Source organism: Molothrus ater, chromosome 4 (assembly GCF_012460135.2).
Source record: "Molothrus ater isolate BHLD 08-10-18 breed brown headed cowbird chromosome 4, BPBGC_Mater_1.1, whole genome shotgun sequence".
In the NCBI taxonomy this organism is placed as follows: domain Eukaryota; kingdom Metazoa; phylum Chordata; class Aves; order Passeriformes; family Icteridae; genus Molothrus; species Molothrus ater.
The window spans coordinates 33,802,755-33,821,779 of record NC_050481.2 but is presented as its reverse complement, the minus strand read 5'-3'; the positions used below and the strand labels follow the sequence as shown (position 1 = coordinate 33,821,779).

Here is a 19,025-nt window from a genome sequence, read left to right as displayed (position 1 = left end):
ATATTACATAACCATGCAATACACATATTAAATGTGTAATATATATATATATATATATATATATATATATATGTTGTAGAACGTATAGAATGTGTAACAAATAGATATTCTCTGTATAAAAAAGCCATCCAATATTCCCAACTGCTAAATAGTCTCATTCTCATGACCATGGACATGAAAACCACAAAACATATGTCTTTGGAGCAGTGAGGAATTTGCCTATTAAAAGACTACATTTTGGGCTCTCATTCCAGAGAGGTTTTAGTGTACATATAAGTAACTAAACAAGATCAAGAAGAACTAAAATGAGGAATATGCTGTTTTCTAGACTGAAGCTCCTTTTCCCTTATGCTTTTCATTTGGAAATGTAGTTCTGTTGTAACTGCTTTAATCAAATATTCAGTTAATTGTAGACTCTGGATAGTCTTCAACCACACTTTGTGATAGCCTTTAGCACTATTAAAGGGGCAAATTCAAGCCAGGAAAAATGTTACACAAACAACACCTAAGTAATTGCTAATCAAGCATGCAGCCATATCTACTTACAACCTTTCAGTCTGTGCTTGTTAACCTTAATCCAGTGATAAGATGCTAGCACATACAGTGCTATTAATACCATGGCTTTCCTTCCAGCTAAGTTGGTTTTATGAATATGGATTCATCTCTGAAATGCTTTGCTAGACAGGTTTAAAAGTTTCCTAATTTGTGTGAAACAGTTTCACTTTATCCGACAGAATGCCATTACTGTGACTAAACCCCTCCATTTCCACTTTTGGCATTGAGATCCTATTTACTGTTTCTTTCTATCTGCTAATACCAGGGAATGCAAGAGGTTTAATCAACAAGAGTAATCAGACCACGCAATCAACCTGATCCCATAAAACAGATGGATGCTGTATAATGAAATATGCAGCACTGCACATCACATGTACTCAGAATACTCACACACATGTACACTGGCATGTTACTTATGGGGAAAATGCTTCACAAGCTAACAGGCAAAATTGTTACTCCCATAAATACCAACACAACTGCATCCTACACCTGTGCTTTTCCCTAGGACATACCTAAGGAAGCCTGAAGGAGAACTTTTCTTCTGATTCCCAGACCTGTGAATTAATCTCCCACTTTCTCACCCACTTGAATTTTACAGGCCTGGTTCAAATGAGTAAAGAGAAACATATGTTTCCCATAGGGTATTACCTGGCCTTCCCCCAAAACAATCATTAACAGTGTTTGTAAGGGTTCATGGAAACAGTCACACGGGGTCCACAGCAAGCCAAGAGTACAGCTTTGGATCTTCAGTAGTAACGACCCATCCCAAATAAGCCAGGAAGAGACACTGAGTTACTGAAATAGAGAAAGTGTTTCCTATGAAAAGTGATTGAAGAGATCAGCCCCATTTTCTTTAGGTCAAATATACCAAACATCATGTCACAGAGAGCTCGGTCAGGAGAACAGTACTGCCCTACACCACAAACAAGGGACTGATTTTCAGTGAAAGGAAGCAATGACAGTTTCTGGGGTGATAAAGAAAAATTACACAACTCATAACACAAAATGTGAAACCAGTATTCAAAGAATCCTCTTAGCAATGAGGTGTCAGCACAATTCATAAGTTTTGCTGGCAAATCAAGAGTTAAAGGTTAAAGTACCAAAAAGCAAATGTAAAAAGAAGGAAAGGGAAAGACAACAGAAAACTGAATAACAGCCCTGCTTCAAAATGTAAATTCTGTATTTACATTTTATCTCCCTTGGGCATTTTCTTATCCCTGTCTCTGAAGCCAAGAAACCCATCTCCCATCCATCCTCTGGCTGCAGAAGACAAGGACGCCTGGTCCATACCTGTCCACACCTCTGTCAGCTCCCAGCCCAAGCACTTTCTTAATTCTAGGCACAGCAACCAAATAAACATTGTGTTTCTTCTCAATATAAGTACTGAATGTCATACTGTATCCAAAAATCTTAGGAAAACTCATTCATTTGATCAGTGCAATGCAGCCAGCATTCCACATCCACTACTGCACCAGAAAGAACCAGGTGCTGCTGCTGCTCCTCCACTGCATGTGTTTACAGACACCTCAAAAGCCAAGGGTGCCAGCAATCAGCTCATTGAACCTTAGCACTTCATGGTTTCCTTGGTCCAGTCGTAGAATATGTCCTGCCACACCATTTCCACAAGGTTCAGTCTTCTCTGGAAAACATCCCAGCCCATGAAGAAAACAGCCTCTGGGTCACCTGTTGCCAGCATGCTGCTTAGCCAGAGGAAGAGCTGCTCTTCCCATTAATCCTTCATGAGCCATTTAATGCAGACCTTAATCACCCTTTGTAAGGTTCCATAACTACAATTGCCTCAAAGATTTTTTTTTTAATTAAAAGATTCTGTAAGTGTCAATTTGACAAAGAACTTTTAAACGGTGTCTTCAACCAGTAGAAAAACTTCTCTGCCACTGCAGAACTGGAAGTGGCTTTAAAGAAGAAGCTTGAAGAAATAATAACTGCCTTTTCTCATTTCTTTGACCCTCACAGAAAAGAGAATGTTTTCATGGATTCCCAGAGTCTAAGATAAAATAAACACAAAGGAACATTTACATTGTCCAAATATTTAAAATTCTTCTTTAAAGAATTTTATTAATTTTCTGACTATGTATCTTCACAAATGATAGCCTGTCATTCGATTTGTGATAATGAGTGAATTCTAACATAAGAAATGAAATGCAGCAATCAGGTTTGTAAATATCTTAGTAATTCTGGTGAAACCTAAGCCATCACACCATTATGGCTCTTAGAAGGCTTTTACATCCTTCTTAGACTATATGTGGTATACTCATTACAACCTGATGAACAATTGAGGAAAAAAGTATTTTAAAATATCATGCTTTTCTGGCACCTGGCAAACATTGGGAATGTCACCATTCCCTTCTGCAGTTACTGTCAGCAAAGGTCTTCCACAGTTTCCTAGGAACAGCTTGTACATCGTTAATGCTAGACAGGTCATCCAATTAACAGTGACTAACCACTGCCATTTTCAGGTCAGGCTGTATTTGTACAGTAAAGACAGTAATTTTCTAAAACATAGGGACAAAAAGTTTACCACCTACTAATTATATACCCTACGAGTCAAGGCAATATCATGCTACCAGCCATGGTCTAATGTCAAGCAGTTAGCCTTTAAAATGTACAGTATTTCACTTGTGGAACTGAAAGCCATATGGGAGAAAAACAATTAAGTCCCAGGAAGTTTAAGTGCTTAAGGAATTCTTTTGCAAACCATCCTCAAATATCCTTAAAAATCTGAGTCCTTCTGCTGTCCTGTATTTCTTAAGGAAAAGCCAAAAATATTCCTGAAATAACAAATTTAGTGTTTCTGATTACTTACAGTCGCTTGTCATTTTTAATATGGCAACCAGCAAACTTCTCTTGTAGATAACTGGCAGAAGAAATCTCAGAACCTCATCGGCAAGAAATTTATTCATTAAATGTTATTGAAGACTTTTTTACACTCCAATTTTTTATTAGCATTTCAAAGAGAAAGAAATTATCTGGAGATCAACTACATGGAAAACCAAAGATTATAAAATGAGTTTCTCCTTCAAATATGAAAAAAGTGAGTAAATAAATGAAGATGCAAGATAGAAAAGTGAACAAATTAGAAAATTTAGATTTCTAATACCCTGTAAAATAAATGTCTTGAATTTGCCTCGTAACAGCATTTAAATGTAAATGTTGGTCTCCTTAGTTTGTGGAGAAAATGGCATTGAAAGACAGCCACAATGCAGTATTAGTTTCTAAATCACTGGATAGGCCTTACATAAATTTAGGACAACATTTATTAAGATGGTAGCATCAGCCTAACCTTGCTGAGCAAGAAACTACTGGAAGTTTCATGGGTGGCTTACATGAAAGCAGAAACAGGTCAACAGTCAACACCAAAGAGTTTTGAAAAAAATAGTATTTCCCTTTCTTGCCACTAGCTGCTGGAAAACACACTGGAAGAAAACAAGATGAAAAGAAGGATCTTTTGGCAACCTCTTGTTTTAAAAAAAACACATGTACTTTTAACAGCTATGATTTAAAATCAGTTTCAAGCTCTTTCTGGAAATTTTCATAATTACTTGAACACTACTGCTTAAAATCAAAGCTAACAATAAATTCTGTACAACAGATTAAACTTGGAGTGAAAGCTCACAAGCAGCAGCTGTTTCTGCTGGCCTTGACACAAAAATCAAGATGCGATCTCCATTCTACTGAGTACAAAGCTTGTGAGCAGGGCTTCAAACTAGGATCCTACGTGTCCTTGCATTGGAAATTAAATTCTCCAGACAGATTACCTCATGCCAAAGACAGCTATTTCCACCACAAAAGTTCTGGATGACTCAGTGCTTTCTCCAGGTTTCCAACATCCCACTCTCACCCCGGCAGCTACAGGACTTGGCACAGCCTCCCACAAAAAGTGGGCAAAGCATCTGCTCAGCTCCTGCAGTCCCCACCTACAGCTCTTTGCTGGCACATCCCTGTGATCTTTCCACAATATGCTGCACTTGCACTGAAGTGTTGCACAATGTAGCACTGCATCCAGCCTTGTGGGAAAAGCCCACCTGTTCTACCGCAGAATACAACAATTTTTGCCAACTAGGTTGGTGCTACTGCTTACAAACTGATGGTTCCATCCAATACAGGTGGCAATGATTCTTTAAATCATAACAAACTGCTTGTAAAGGAAAACAAGTTGTTTATTTAATCAAACACTTTTAACTTAGTAAGCAACACTGAAATGTGATATGCAAAACCCCCTCATTTTGTGTAAATGTGTTAAAAAGGCCTCTCAAGTTCAAAGCAGATTTTAAAAATCATCAGAACTTTAGAAGCAATAAAAAACCTTCTACATATACATCTGGATTAACCAAGTCTGTTTTATAACAGATTGCATTTCTTCTGCCCTAAGAAAACTAAATAGGAGTTTGCATTTACAGAATTCCTTAGTGTTACAGCAGCAAGTATTGTTAGCTCAGCACTGACGACGAAGTTCCTAAGAAACCAAACATGAAATTGGTTTTCACCTTTACCAATCTGTGAACCACCCTTACCAGTCTGTGGCACAGCACAAAACAGGGGTTTTTGCCTACCAGTTTTCCTAGCTCTCACTGCTAGGAAAAAACACAGACCAAAACATACCCTGGCATTCTTTGCAAAGGACACTTGCGCTACAAAGATGTCATGAGTAACTGTCCGCAGTGATACTGTCTCTGGGATGCAATAGATTCATCTCTTCCACTGTGCTCAGTAGGAGAGGAGGATTTTCCATTTATAACAAGTGAATTTTCATTTCAAAAGCACTCACTATATTCCTCAAGTTTTGGTTGGCAGAGAGCAAAGATTTTTCTTATTTTCAATCTATCAATTTATCACTGAAAAAACCCAGTTATGAGCAAGTTGACGCATAATTTAGACATGTATTCAGGATGGTTCCTCATCAAGTTCATTTTAACAAGCTTTCTCTCTTCAGCAAACTCTAGAATCAGCTTTTTCACTTCAGCTACAAAGGTACTTGCCAGTTATCACAGCACTTCAAAAGGACCAAGCTCAACTATCTCATTCCTTTTGCATGTAACAACTATGTGGGGAATTTCAAAGCTAAACTAGTTCAAACGCCTGCTGCCAGCAGGAGACACATTTGGGCTCTGCTTTTCCTCATCCTCATTTCATGAGAAATAAAGAGAAGAAATAAAAATCAGAAAAAACCCACAACATTTATACCTAGATTCCAGACTCTAAAGTTAAAGAGCTGGGCAAGAATGCTGGACAAATAATCAAAAAACGAAAGTCTCCCTTATTACTGGAAACCATCAAGAGAAAAGTCAATGAAAACATGTCAATAATTCTTTTTCAGTAAATTATACAGGCCAAATTAAACATTGTTATGTAGGTTTAGATTAGAAGAAATTATTTACTATGAGGGTGGTGAGGCACTGGCACAGGTCACCCAGAGATGCTGTGGATGCCCAATCCCTGGAAGTGCTCAAGGACAGGTTGGACGGAGCTCTGAGCAACCTGTCCAGTGCAAGGATCTATGCCCACATCAGGGGAGCTGGAACTAGATGATCTTTAAGCCTCCTTGAAACCCAAACCATCCTGTGATTGCCCTGCCATACAGGTGGCCAAAAACACAGAAGGGCAGCCAAGAGCTTGTGCAGCAGCAACTTCCAAGCTGGAAATGATGCACATTGTGATTTTCCCAGCAGTGCCCAGAGCATTCAGCAAATCTGAAAAGAGCTGAGGGAGTAAAGTCAGGCCAGGGCTCCTCCTCTGTAGCATCATTCCCCAGAACTCACTGCAAGGCCATTTTCCAGGAGGAAAGCAAGCTTGGGCAGCATTCTGGGCTGCACTGCCTTGGGCCCTGGGCTGCACTAGCATGTGAGAGGGAAGCACAGAGTTCATCTTCACCCAGCAAAACTCCTTGCATTGCTCTCTCCATAGAGGAGAGCTATTGCTGACTGAAAAGTACCACAATTTCTGTCACAAGGATGTTCTGAGTCCTTGGGAAATATATTTTCTCTGCTTGAGAGGAATAAGAAATAACTAGTGGTAAGCTTCCAGACTTGTTTCCTGGATTTCCAGGAGCCTTCCTGAGGCATCACAGTGGCACTTGTTGCTCCACCAAGGCTCCTGGTACTGGACGTTCCCTCTTGATTGCTAACTGGAACATTCTTTTATTTCACTGTTATTTTGTCACAATCTGACACTGTGTGAAAAAACCTGGGGGCTGCAGAGCTGTGATTCAGGCTGATGATGCTGAAGTGCATTGGTCATTGCTAACAGAGGGAAAGGGATAAAATTTCCCCAAAAATGTACCCCAGCAACAAATCTCTTGTGTAGACACCATGTTACAGAATAATAGTTCCTTTTGCACTGGCATATTTATTCAGCTTCCCTTGTTCAGATGAGCCTGAATATTTACTGATCTTACCTTCTTTGATTATTGGCCATGGAAGTTACAGAAAGTGTTATAAAGTGACCTTTTATAAAAATGACAGAAGGACAGAGGCAAAGTGCAGAAGTTAATTATGCTGTTAATGTGCTCCTTTGTGGGAAAAAATATGAAAAATTGACTTGTGAGAAGTCTTTGACTAACAGGGACACCATTTACAGCAGAACACAGCCAACCTGATTTATGTCAATATTCTCAGAAACCAACAGATACCCAGGTAGCTTCTTTTAGTTGTAAAAATTATTTTATTATTATGCTTTTGATAGAAATAATTTCTAACAGAGTTCTGTCATTTCAAATGCTGGGAAGGGGGGGGGGAGTGGCTTCCAGAAAAAATACATCTGCATTGTAGCCTTAAAAACCTGGCAAATTCTGTGAAACCCTGATGGGAAATTGCCTGATTTTAGCAGCTAATGCTCTCTCAAGTTTCTGCATTTAAGGTATGAAGCCTATGTGATAACCAGCAGTAAATCACAATTGTACTTGTGCTTCAGACAGGAGTGTTTAAATCATGTTAGTATAAAGGAGAAGAAAATGAAGGTTAAATGGGTAGAGAGTGATCAACACTGGTAGAGCAACACTACATATCCAAACATAGCAATATTGGCTCCAGAAATTTTCAATGTTATGTGAAAATTTTAAAGAAAAATTGGTATTGTACTTTAATAATTTATTTATAGTCAGTCAGTAGAAATGCAGACCTGTATGCTTGGAGAAGGTCTGTCTGTTCACACTCACATATGTTTGAAATATGGATACTCTTTAAAAAATGCCCCTCACATCATCTTCCACAATAAAAAGCAAAGCAAACAAGCTATTATTACTCCTAGCAAGACAGTATAATAGTTTAAGGAGAGGAAGCTAAACTGGTGCAGCGGCTAATAAAATCAACCTTTGTGCGTAAGAGGAAGAAGTGAATCATACAACAGATTCATGACTCAATAGTAATGATGGAGATAACTGAACCAGACAAATCCTATGTCTCCACAGCAGATGTGAGTGGATCCAGAAGGCTTTCAGGAGATGTTTTGCCTTTAAATAAGGGAGCTCCAGACAAAAAAATCGCATATGGACATTGACCCTGACACTGCAAAGCACAGTACAGCTGTATAGCTGAGACACAGAACAGTCTTCCTAAGATAGAAATGGTTAACAAAAAAAACCTGTAATGGCTTTTAGGTCTGCTCAGAGCACACACTGCAGCGTCCTAAAACCAGGTGTTTTTCCTCATATAGGGAACAAATGTAATGCTTTCTATTTTCTCAGTTTTCGTCAGATCTTCCACTGGGTTTTCCCTCCAAAGAGCAGTAAGATATTTCTGCATTTACATTTACAATATGCATTGTGCACATAGTCTCAGTCAAGAACAACAGAAATTGCAATCCTGACCTTGAAGAGCACTCTGTAAGTGCAGAAAGTCAACCAGCAGCTGAGCACCCACCTACTTCATAATGAACTCTATGTATGGCAATGGAGCTCTGTGAGATTTGGTAAAAAATGAACCTAGCTAGGGTTTATTCTAATTACACATAGAAAGGCTACTTCAAAGTAACAAGGCACATTCCTCTCAAAAGGGCAAAGAATAGCCATGTTCTACCATTATGCCCAATATGCCTCCAATATGCCAAGGACATTAAAGGGCAATGACCAGCAGGTCAGTAACCAAGGAGTAATTCCTAGCACTGTCCAATTACTGTTTCCTCTGAGCAATACAAAGCAGCTACAGAAAATCCATCTTTTGTGGTCCCTTTCATCTCACTTGAAACTTCCTTTCTCTTTTATGTTACTAGCAATAGATCAGACAAGCTCCTTTTTGACAATGCAGAGGAAACATCATGTTAGTGAAAAGGTACATCTTATCCAAGGACAATTTTGTTCACTAGTAAAAGTCCAAGGGCTTTTGTTACTTCTGCCAGTGGTATCTACGTCAGTCTGAGCATTTTCACCACAGTTCCTGTGTTGTCACTTACATTTTTTAGTAAGTGTAATAAAATACTGGGAGCTGAGATTTTGTCACACTTCTGAAATTCAGAACAATATTAAAGCGCTGAAACCAAGAGGAAAACAACGACCTACCTTTCAGATTTATTGCATTTTATTTCCATTTTATGCAGGTGTAGAAAGCTGGCAAAGTATAGCAAAGAGGCATAATTAAATCTGGCATGTTTAAAAGCTGGATTCATACATTTTGTACTTTTATTCAAAATATTCTGAGATTTGTGAAATTACTTTTCTCACACATACTGCCATTATTCATGGCATCAAGTTAGCCATGAATAATGTTTGAAATATGGTTAGCCAGCCCACAGAAGAGAGCATAATAGAACCAAAAAGCATCTCCTGAGAAGCCCTAGAGCAATATTCTCACTTGAGGCATTTGGGCTACTTTGAGAAGGAAGACTTCTCTAAATGAAGAAAAAAGGGAACCTAGGAAATAATAATGCCAATCAAATAGGAAGATGATGTGATGCCTGATCCAAAACACATCTATCAAGCTCTTAATTCAAGAACAGTAATACAACAAACAGAGGAACAGTACTGAGTAGTAAGGCTTTGCAAAATCTTTTCTAACTATACAAGCATTTCTCTACCTTTGTGCTTGTCTGTGGATACATGCATCTCATAAAGAAGCAGGAATGTCCCTCACTGAGAGGCTCCAGCAACAAGGAGGTCATCCCCAGGTCATGAAAATTATTTTCGTGTTTCTTTTTACTAACATCGTCTTTGATCTAAAGCACATTTCTAATTTTAACTAAAGAAATTGCATTTGCAGGTACTCAAAATCATATGAAAAGACATATTTGGCACAGTTCACAAACAAAATCAAAACCACATGATTACAAGACAGAGAAAAAACCTTTTGGGAAGTGATCCAGTATTCCCTGTTTTTATTAACCCTGTTACACCTTACAATTCAGTAGATCATTCTTATTTAACTAAATGATCTGAAAGAAAATATTTTTAATGAAATTATTATATTTTTGTGCTAAAAGACAAAGTTGTTTGGATTGTTTCATAAAATATTAGCTTTCCAGGATTTGACACATTTTCTACTTTTTTTTTAAATGTATGTCACTTTTTCTTTCAACCTGGTCTTAACTTTTATGATCACACTGTGATGACTGCCAAAAGCATGCTTCAGGATATTTTTTTCCAGCAGTCTGCTAAACCATAAATAAAAAAGAAATAGTTACAAAATGTAAGTGATCTAAAAAATGTGTTCAGATTTTAGGAACACAGGAAGGCAAAGGGACTGAAGATTATGGCACTGAACACCAAAAACTGAACCTAATAAAAGGAAACAAATTTGGCAAAGAGCAGCCAACCCATAACTTACTAAGACAACTACTAACCCTACATGAAGGAACTGTGCTTTTGTCCCCAAACAGCGCAGTGATATTTGACCTGATTCTAACCATAGAACCATTCTTCTTCTATGTATACAACAAGGACATTTTCCCTTTTACCTGTAGCCAAAACTACCACTGAAATTGCACTGAGAGCTCAGTTTTGTCTTTTTTTCCTTTATGTAGGACTTGAACCATTAAGCATATACGTACCTTCAGCATATTAGCACTGGAAGAGTTCATCTGGAATGTCAAGTCAAGCACATACTCAGGAGTATAGTACTTTTGACAGAACAAGGTATTAGACTCAAGCAAAAGCAACTTTGAGAAAAGATTTTCCACTGACTCCTGTAAATTCTCAATCAAGTTTTTATTTCTGAAAAGTTCCTCTCTAGATGCAATTTTTCTATCCACATTTGGCTTCTATCCACATTTAACAATTTTTTTTAAACAAAAGCTTTTCAGCTATTTATAAGTCCGCTGAAGGTAGAAAAATATAGGCCAAATTGAACAACTCTTTTATTTTCAAAGATGATTTCTTTCCAGTTATGTACGTAGAAAAATTAATTTTTTACACTAGAATTCTCCAGGTGGCTTGTTTTCACTGAAACCTTCTCTTCAAACCAGGTATGAACCAAAAGATCATACTAAGCTTGACTACACCATATTGAAGATGAGATTTAGAATCTTGACACTATTTGAAAAGCTGCTAGAGAAAAAGTGCGCAGAAGGGCACTCAGGTGTACTAGGGTGTCAATGCCTAACTACCTGATTTTGCTTAAACAGGAAGACTGAAGGTAAAATCACATCCCTGTTCCACTATTGCTATGCTAAGACAACTACTACAAACTCTCCCCTGTTAGAGAATTACCCTTTTTTACACAGAGGGAAACCAAAGCAGCACATAGCAGGCTATGCTGGGACCAAATACATTCCAGGATTGATCCCAGGATAAGCTTTTTGTCCCCCACTGGACCTGGAAGTCCAGTACTGCAACCCCATGAAAATGACAAACTCAAAACCAAGGTGTGCTCATAAAAGATTTCACACTGGGAACAATGCTGTTTTCACATCTTACACTACTCAGAAGGCCCCATTAGATCTAAATAATCAACTCAACATGTCAAAGGAAGCAGGATATGAGGGCAAACCTAAGAAAGAAAAAAAAAAGGGTCCAAGAGATAATTTCAGGAACTGTGAGTTTCCTGACTAGGAAATGCTGTTCTTCCACTGCTTCATAACTTACAAACTACCAAGCTAAAAGATAACACTCTAACATAGGAAGCCAGACTTTATCAGGGGTTCTGACACACACCTTGCACACACCTTCTATGGGAATCTCATGCTTTAGCTTACAGCTTTTTCAAAGAGGCAAAATGATGTTTTTCCCCAGAAAAAGAAAGGTTCCTATTTAAGATTGCTTGTTAATGGAAAGTGGCTTGAGTCTGATAAAGAAATACCAAAAAATCACTTTACTATACTGATCACTAAACAATAGACATTAAAAAAAAAAAAACCTCCCAAAACCACACACCAAAACAACCAACACATCAGTGAGAGCTGATAGTCCCTCCTTCCCAACATGCACACAAGCATAATTATAAGGGATGGTCACAGTGCAGAAAGCCATTCTGGGGTTTTAACCATGGTTTACTCTAAGCTGCCACTGCAGCAGAGCAACACTTCCCAAACAAGCATTAATGCCATTGTCACAAAGCCTGTACCACTCTCAGGAAAGGACAGGCACCTCTGTGCCACCACTGAACAATGAGTGTACCTGCTCTGGGAGCATCTGCTATGGAGGCAAGAAAAAAAGAAGAAAAAAAAAAATAGAACCATATGGCCAGCACAGGGCAGGTCATGATCTTACCACAGACCCCATTAACCCCTTTTCCTCCCTTACCTTTAAGAACTGCAGTGACAAAAGTAAGCATTAAGGAGAGATCTGAGGAAGGATATCAGGCATGGCCTCTGACCCTGCTCTGGGGAATTTGTTTGCTACCTGTCACAAGAGTGAGTACAAGAAAGGTGGTTTGAAAATTTGCTCAGTGGGCAACAGATCATTAACAGATCAGAAGTACACATTAATATTTTAACACTGAGGTTGTAACATCTACTAATTGTATTACCTTACACTGAGGTTTTAACATCTATTAATACTTTGTTAATGTTTCAACAGCAACAAAATCAAGTACCAATCCTAAATTATACTCCAAGCTTTTGGACTCAGAGAAACTCCCAAAACAGGCAGAAGAAGCAATATTAGCTCAAACAGACAACTGAATATGAGTGCAATTTTTTTATAGGAACAGCTCAAAATGAAGAAGCAGACAGGATGGTGTAAGAAAAGCAAGAGTGAGCAAAATGAAATTGCTTCACTGAACAGTTAGTGTAAAAGCAAGTGAATAATGGCAGAGAAAAAAATACACAGCACTCGCTTCTCATAACACTGAAATTTTTCTTGAATATATTGTTAATATGGTTCCACTAAAAAAACCCCACCAAAATAAGAGCCTTATGATATTTTTGAAAGTCTAGGCAGCAGTACAGCAGAGCTTTTTCTTCATGGATTTTCACTACAGAAATATCCTAACAGCTGCAATTTTGGTATCACATCGATGCACACAAGGGAAAGCAGGATGACACGAGATGTTCAGCTGCTATTTGCTTATCATTTGGCTTTATAGCTACATGTTTCTATTTACATGAAGGAAGGAAATGTCCTATCTTATGGCTTTATTTTAGGCTTGCTGAATTGGGATTACAGTCACACAAACACACCTACAAAGAAGAACACAAAGTTTGTGAAAATGATGTCACAACTGGTGAATGTAACACTTTTCAGGTAAATTACACAAAACTAGAGAAGCATTTTTATTGTGCCCTTCCTGTGTAGGCCCATTTAAATCCCATGAATGTTCTAAATCAATTTACAAGAGTGAAAGACAGCTATTTTTTAACCAGTTAAGTGAGAAAGTCAAAGAAGCTGACAATGTCTGCATGGAAATTTTGCCTCCTCCTTCTGCCAGAAGATTTTGCTCTGAAGTAGAACTAGACAATTTTTTTTTTTCCCCACAAGTGAATGATGTCAGAGACTGCAAGCATCCTGGAGAACCAGCATCCAAGCACCTGTCAAAGGCAATGGTCCATGACACCATAATTTTATTATTAAAGTGAATCTAGCTGTTAAATTCATCAGTAAGGGAGTAAATGTTGATATTCAAATGTATTGTGGCAGTTCGGATTCTCACCTTTATTGACACAGAGATCAGAGTATTACGGTTCCTCTGTGAGCATGCCAACTCAAAAAGCACTTCTGGCTTTTGTGAAGGGCTGGAAACATTCATTCATAAAAATCAAAGCTCTACAGAACACAGAAATATTGTAGCACTTCTGAGATTTGACAAAACAATGTCAAACCACATTGCTCCAAATCCTGTGCCAAATTGCCTACCAGTTGAAGAAGGATTAATGTCTGAAGTGATCAGACTACAATACTGCATTTAAACAAGTCACTGGTGAGCAGAAAAGTAGCCTGAAGTAAGTTTGAAGAGCTGTCATAAAGATCACTGTGACCATGTTCACAGGGGCTCTTGGATGAGGGAAGAGACGAGAATGTTGACTCCGTGTTCAGAAGGCTTGATTTATTATTTTATGATATATATATATTACATTATCACTATACTAAAAGAAAAAGAAGGACAGGTTTTCTCAGATGCTAGGTAAGCTAAGAATAGAAAAGAAAAGAATGATAACACAGGCAGCTCTCTCAGACTCTGTCCGAGATAGCTCGGTCCTTGATTGGCCATTAATTATAAACATCCAAGATGGGCCAATCCCAGGTGCACCTGTTGCATTCCACAGCAGCAGATAACCATTGTTTACATTCTGTCTCTGAGGCCTCTCAGCTTCTCAGAAGGAAAAATCCTAAAGAAAGGATTTTTAGTGAAAAGATGTCTGCGACAGATCACCATACCCATTCATAACATGATTTATTTATTTGTCCATTTATTCTAACTTCAGTACCCACATTTTAATAAAAGGTTAAAACCCAGATGTTTGAAAGTACAAAATTTCCACACTTCAAATGCATAAGGACATCTCAAAGAAACAAGTGTTAAGATTTGGATAAGTAATATTTTCTGTTTCTTATTTTCCATTACACATGATCATAGCTATATATATTATTTCATACAGAAAGAGAGTTTTGATCTTTAAAATTATTCTGTGTTGGACTTATTGTTATTGTTTAGTTTGGTGGGTTTCCTCATTCAGTTCTGTGGTATGGGATTGCTCTCTCTCTCTTAGATTTGACTGTGATTAGTTCTAAAGGAATAACAGATGTAAAGAGATGGGCACAGCCAAGTTTGGGTGGCAGCAAACCACAGAAGCAGCCCACTACCTGCTCTAATGAGCACCAGGTAAAACACATGTGCATTCCATGAATAATGCACTCTGAAGATACACTGCTTTCAGTGACACTGTGCATTTCAGAGGTCTGAAAAGACATGACAGATCCCCTTCAGAGCACATTTTCCGTTAGATGTATTTTTTCTACCAAATATAGGAAATTGAGATTTTACTTTGGCATCAATACTCTCTGCCTGGAGATACTGGATACTGAACTTGACACATTTCACTGGCACAAATTCCTAGTGTTACTTTTTTCTCACAGAAACTCTTATGTAGGTAATTTCAAAGAATTATTCTGGAAGCAGAATCCTGGGTAGCAGACCAAGTTAAACCCCACATCTTTCTAAGTTCAAGTCTCTCCACTAGATCTGCACATTGCAAAAATTATCCAAAAAAGCAATGAAGCAAGCCAAAAGCATCCAATCAATGTTTACATAGCAGAGCTATAAATCCTACTTTACATCACAGTGCACAAAAACTTCATTTCTCATCATACAAGCTTGAAGAGGGGATAAAAAAACTACACTTTATCTCCTTTAAAAATTTTAAGGCTATGGCATTGTAATTATTTTCATAAACCTATATCCTATACATAAGGTATAGCATTAAGACAAAGTGTCTTTTTTCCAAGAACTTATCTTCATTCAGAAACACTTATGCATTTTTAATTTACCTTACCTTTTACAGAATGTTAGAAATGGAAGACAGAGAGGCTTATTAAAACTACTTACTCAGAAGAGAAGTTTATTTTTAAAAATGAAGAAAATACTTAGTATGTGCTAAGATTTCCTCTGCAAATCACTGTGGAAATACAAATGATGCTGTGCTCCTGTAGCACTTACATATCCTTCATTCTGGGGAACAGGAGGCCAGGATTTCCTGAGGTTAAAATTCAATACAGAAGATAATCACTGTTGAGTTTTTCCACCAAATCAAAATATTTCCAAAGTTATTGTGGATTTTAGGGTGAGTTAAGAGCTAAGCTGCCATAAGAGGTCAAACAATAAAGGCAATTATAGAGAAGAATACAAGACCAGTGTAAGCTACTCTAAGCGGACAATAAGATGAAATATGAAATAACAGACCATGTCGGCCTCTGAAAGGAACAAGCTCAGCTCTGCTGCAAGGCTTGTAAGTGAACAAAGGCAGCAGCCTCACAGCAGTGACTGGAAAACAGCACTTGGAAATTCAGTCACTTGCCCAGAAGGCTATTCCATGATTCAAGGTAATGTTTTTGAGAACAGCAGAGAAATACTTTGAAGAAATTGAAGGTCCTCTATAGTAAAGGGTGAGGGAGAAGAAATTTTCATTACAAGGGACCCAGAAAGAAAGGGGACAACAGGAAAAAGGTGCAAACTGGCAGCCTGAGCTCGAACAGTGCTATTCCCTGAAGCCTGAGAAACAGAGGTGCCAGATGTGGAGCCACCCAGCCCACAGCCCTCAGCCAGGCAGTGCCTCAGTGCTGCGTGGTCCTAGAGATGGAACACAGACCAGCTCCCCCCAGCTGCTGGGCTCACACCCACACAGAGACAGGCAGCACTGGGACACCACCTTCATGTTTCCATGGCCTTGCCAAAAGGTAACAACCAGCTTTTCATCATCATTCATCCTGTGAGACCAAGAGCACGGACCAATCAGCCACAGCATCCTGCTGTTTTCACACCATCGAAAACTGCAAAGAGTTGCCACGCTGGCCATAAGAAGGACAAAAAGGAGAGGAGGTGGGACATCTTCATTGACTTCTCATGCCACTGACAACACCACCTAGCATTGGACTAAGAACAAGCAGAGAATGAACACTTCTGGGTATCTGCTCATACTTTTTTCTTAATTTAACTTTCTTGTTTCAATCCTACTAGATTTTTTCCTGTGGGTTTTGTTTTTGTTTTTTTTTTTTAATATGACAGTTTTCTTACTTCATGTCTTCACTCACCTTTTTCTTTTAAACCATCTCCTCACTACTAAGTTTAAACAATTAATTACTTTCTCTCTGATCAAGTATTCCACACTGAATAGTGTTTCCACATGTGACCTCACCACTGCTTAATCCTTACCCTTTGCTTTCTGTCCATCCATCCTGAAAAATATTCCATTTGGCACAGTAATAGCACCAATTCACTGGAGACCTGTTGGACACTCAAAGCAGCAGCAGCAGCAGCTATGTGTCCTGGGCTACTGCCAAATTAATGTATTTGCATTTATATTCTTTATAGCCTTGACAAGCACTCAAGTAAAACCAGTGCTTGGCCTCCTAGAGCCCCCACCATAACACTGGGGTAGTTTATTCAAGTGACTGGAACTGATGGAACATCACATGCATTGGAACAATGCTGGGACTTGCACTGTCCCAGTTTTTGTGTCAAAAGGTGACACTATTTTAGCTGCTGCCTCTACAGGCTCAGTGCTTCAAAACTTGGTGCTCTCTCTGAGCTATTTTTCAGCCTTTCTCTCTTACTTTTTTTCCATTACATCCATCATCACAGTATTCTTACCTCTGGAAAACATCTTGTAACCAATTTCTACCCTCACTTAGATCAGTGAAAAGCAGTGCACTGCATAGCTGTTCATAGAAAAGCCAGCTCATTGCTTCCACTGCTGCGTTGACTTTGCTATCCAGGAAGAAAACATTCATCTTGTAAGTGAAATAAACTTGAATTAAGTAAAAAGTATCCTTAACAGTGATGTTTTGGTCCATGATACGGACCAAAATTACATTTCAACTACAGATTATTCTCAAAAGTCAAATTAATACAAAAAGTATATATACTGTGATTTTACTTTTACTAGAATTATGAAGAGTTTTGCCCAGTTCTTTCTCTTCTGATCATTCTAAAAATGGTTAACACTTGATAATTAACTAAGGATGCTTCTTAATTCATTGTTTGCATTCTACTTATCAGTGAAATGTAATTCCAGAGTCTTTCTACAAACATTGCTTATGATTCATGGTTCCTGGGGAAATTTCACAGAGACACAGGTCTGAAACTATAATTATGACATTATGACAGCTTTATGAGTTGACGTGTCAAATACAGTCCAGCATTTCCATGGGAAAAATCAAAAAGGTCAGGAATTTCCCTCCAGAGTTGTGATTAAAAAAAAAAAAAAAAAAAAAAACAAAAAACAACATAAAAACAATGTAAAGAAGTAAAGAACAGAGAAAGAATTTTAAAATCATAATTAAGTTTTATAATTTCCAAAGTGTTCCTCAAAGAGAGAATTTTTTTTAAAGAAATCGTAATAGCTTTATTCAATTTGACTACTTTAAAAAAATTATATTTATTTTGCTAGGGAAATGTGAAGAAAAAGAATCCATTTTAAGAAGTTTATTAACACAGTGGTATCAAAAAGAATGAGAACAATCAACTTCATCTTTGTGATATCAGCTAGAGACACTATTTCACACAAAAATATCAAGGAAAAATAATAATAATAATGTCATAATCATTTCAACATATATTTCTTTCCTTGCCTCTTTTCACAGAATACCTGATATTACAATGCCTCCAATCCCATTGGGAATTAATGTCTCACACTGCTGAAAATAATTTCTTCCTGAGGGTGCCAACCTCCAGATTATTAGGAAATATAATAAATTCGTATCTATCCTCATGAAAAATTCTGTGATGTTTCCTTTAATGAGTGGGTTGTTTATTCTGGTCCTTTCTTTAACTTTTGATTTGAAGAGCCCCACTGCACAAGAAAATCTTGTTGATGGAAGTGTGAAAGCAGCATGGACAAGTGGGTACAACTACTTAAGTGGGTGACAACAGTGATGAAGATGCAGGTTTAAGCACAGGCTAGCATTACAAATAAGCACCAAAAAATTCCAGCTACAACACCCTCAGGCTCTTCTAACAGAGAGGCAGACCTCTGGTAACATATTTTCATTTCTACTTTCTGGTGCAACTGCAGTTTTAGTTATTTAGTGGAGACCCTATGAAGGGATGGGTTTGTGCCTCTCTCTTCTGAATAACTTTGTCCTCCACAGATACAATTATCCACATATCAGTCACTTAAAAGAACGAAACTTTCCTTGAACATCTTGTTAACTCTTGTGCAGTTTCAGAGTCCCTTTGAGTCTTGGTAAATAGGCTTGCCATGATTCTTCAGAGTAAATACAACTGAAAAGATCTCAAAACAGACAGATCTTTTTAACTGGCATCAAAACACTTCTTTCTCTTTTGATATAGCCTACAGAAAATCCTTCCAAGAATAGTGGGCACTCAGTAAACATTTTCTGCTACCACACTATAATTGTTCACATAGCAACACAT

The 19,025-nt window shown here is 38.0% G+C and overlaps 1 protein-coding gene across 1 annotated transcript in view; it reads right to left on the bottom strand.

The window, feature by feature from the left end:
• Positions 1-19,025, bottom strand: part of CPE (carboxypeptidase E) — a 57,525-nt gene that overhangs the window by 19,932 nt on the left and 18,568 nt on the right.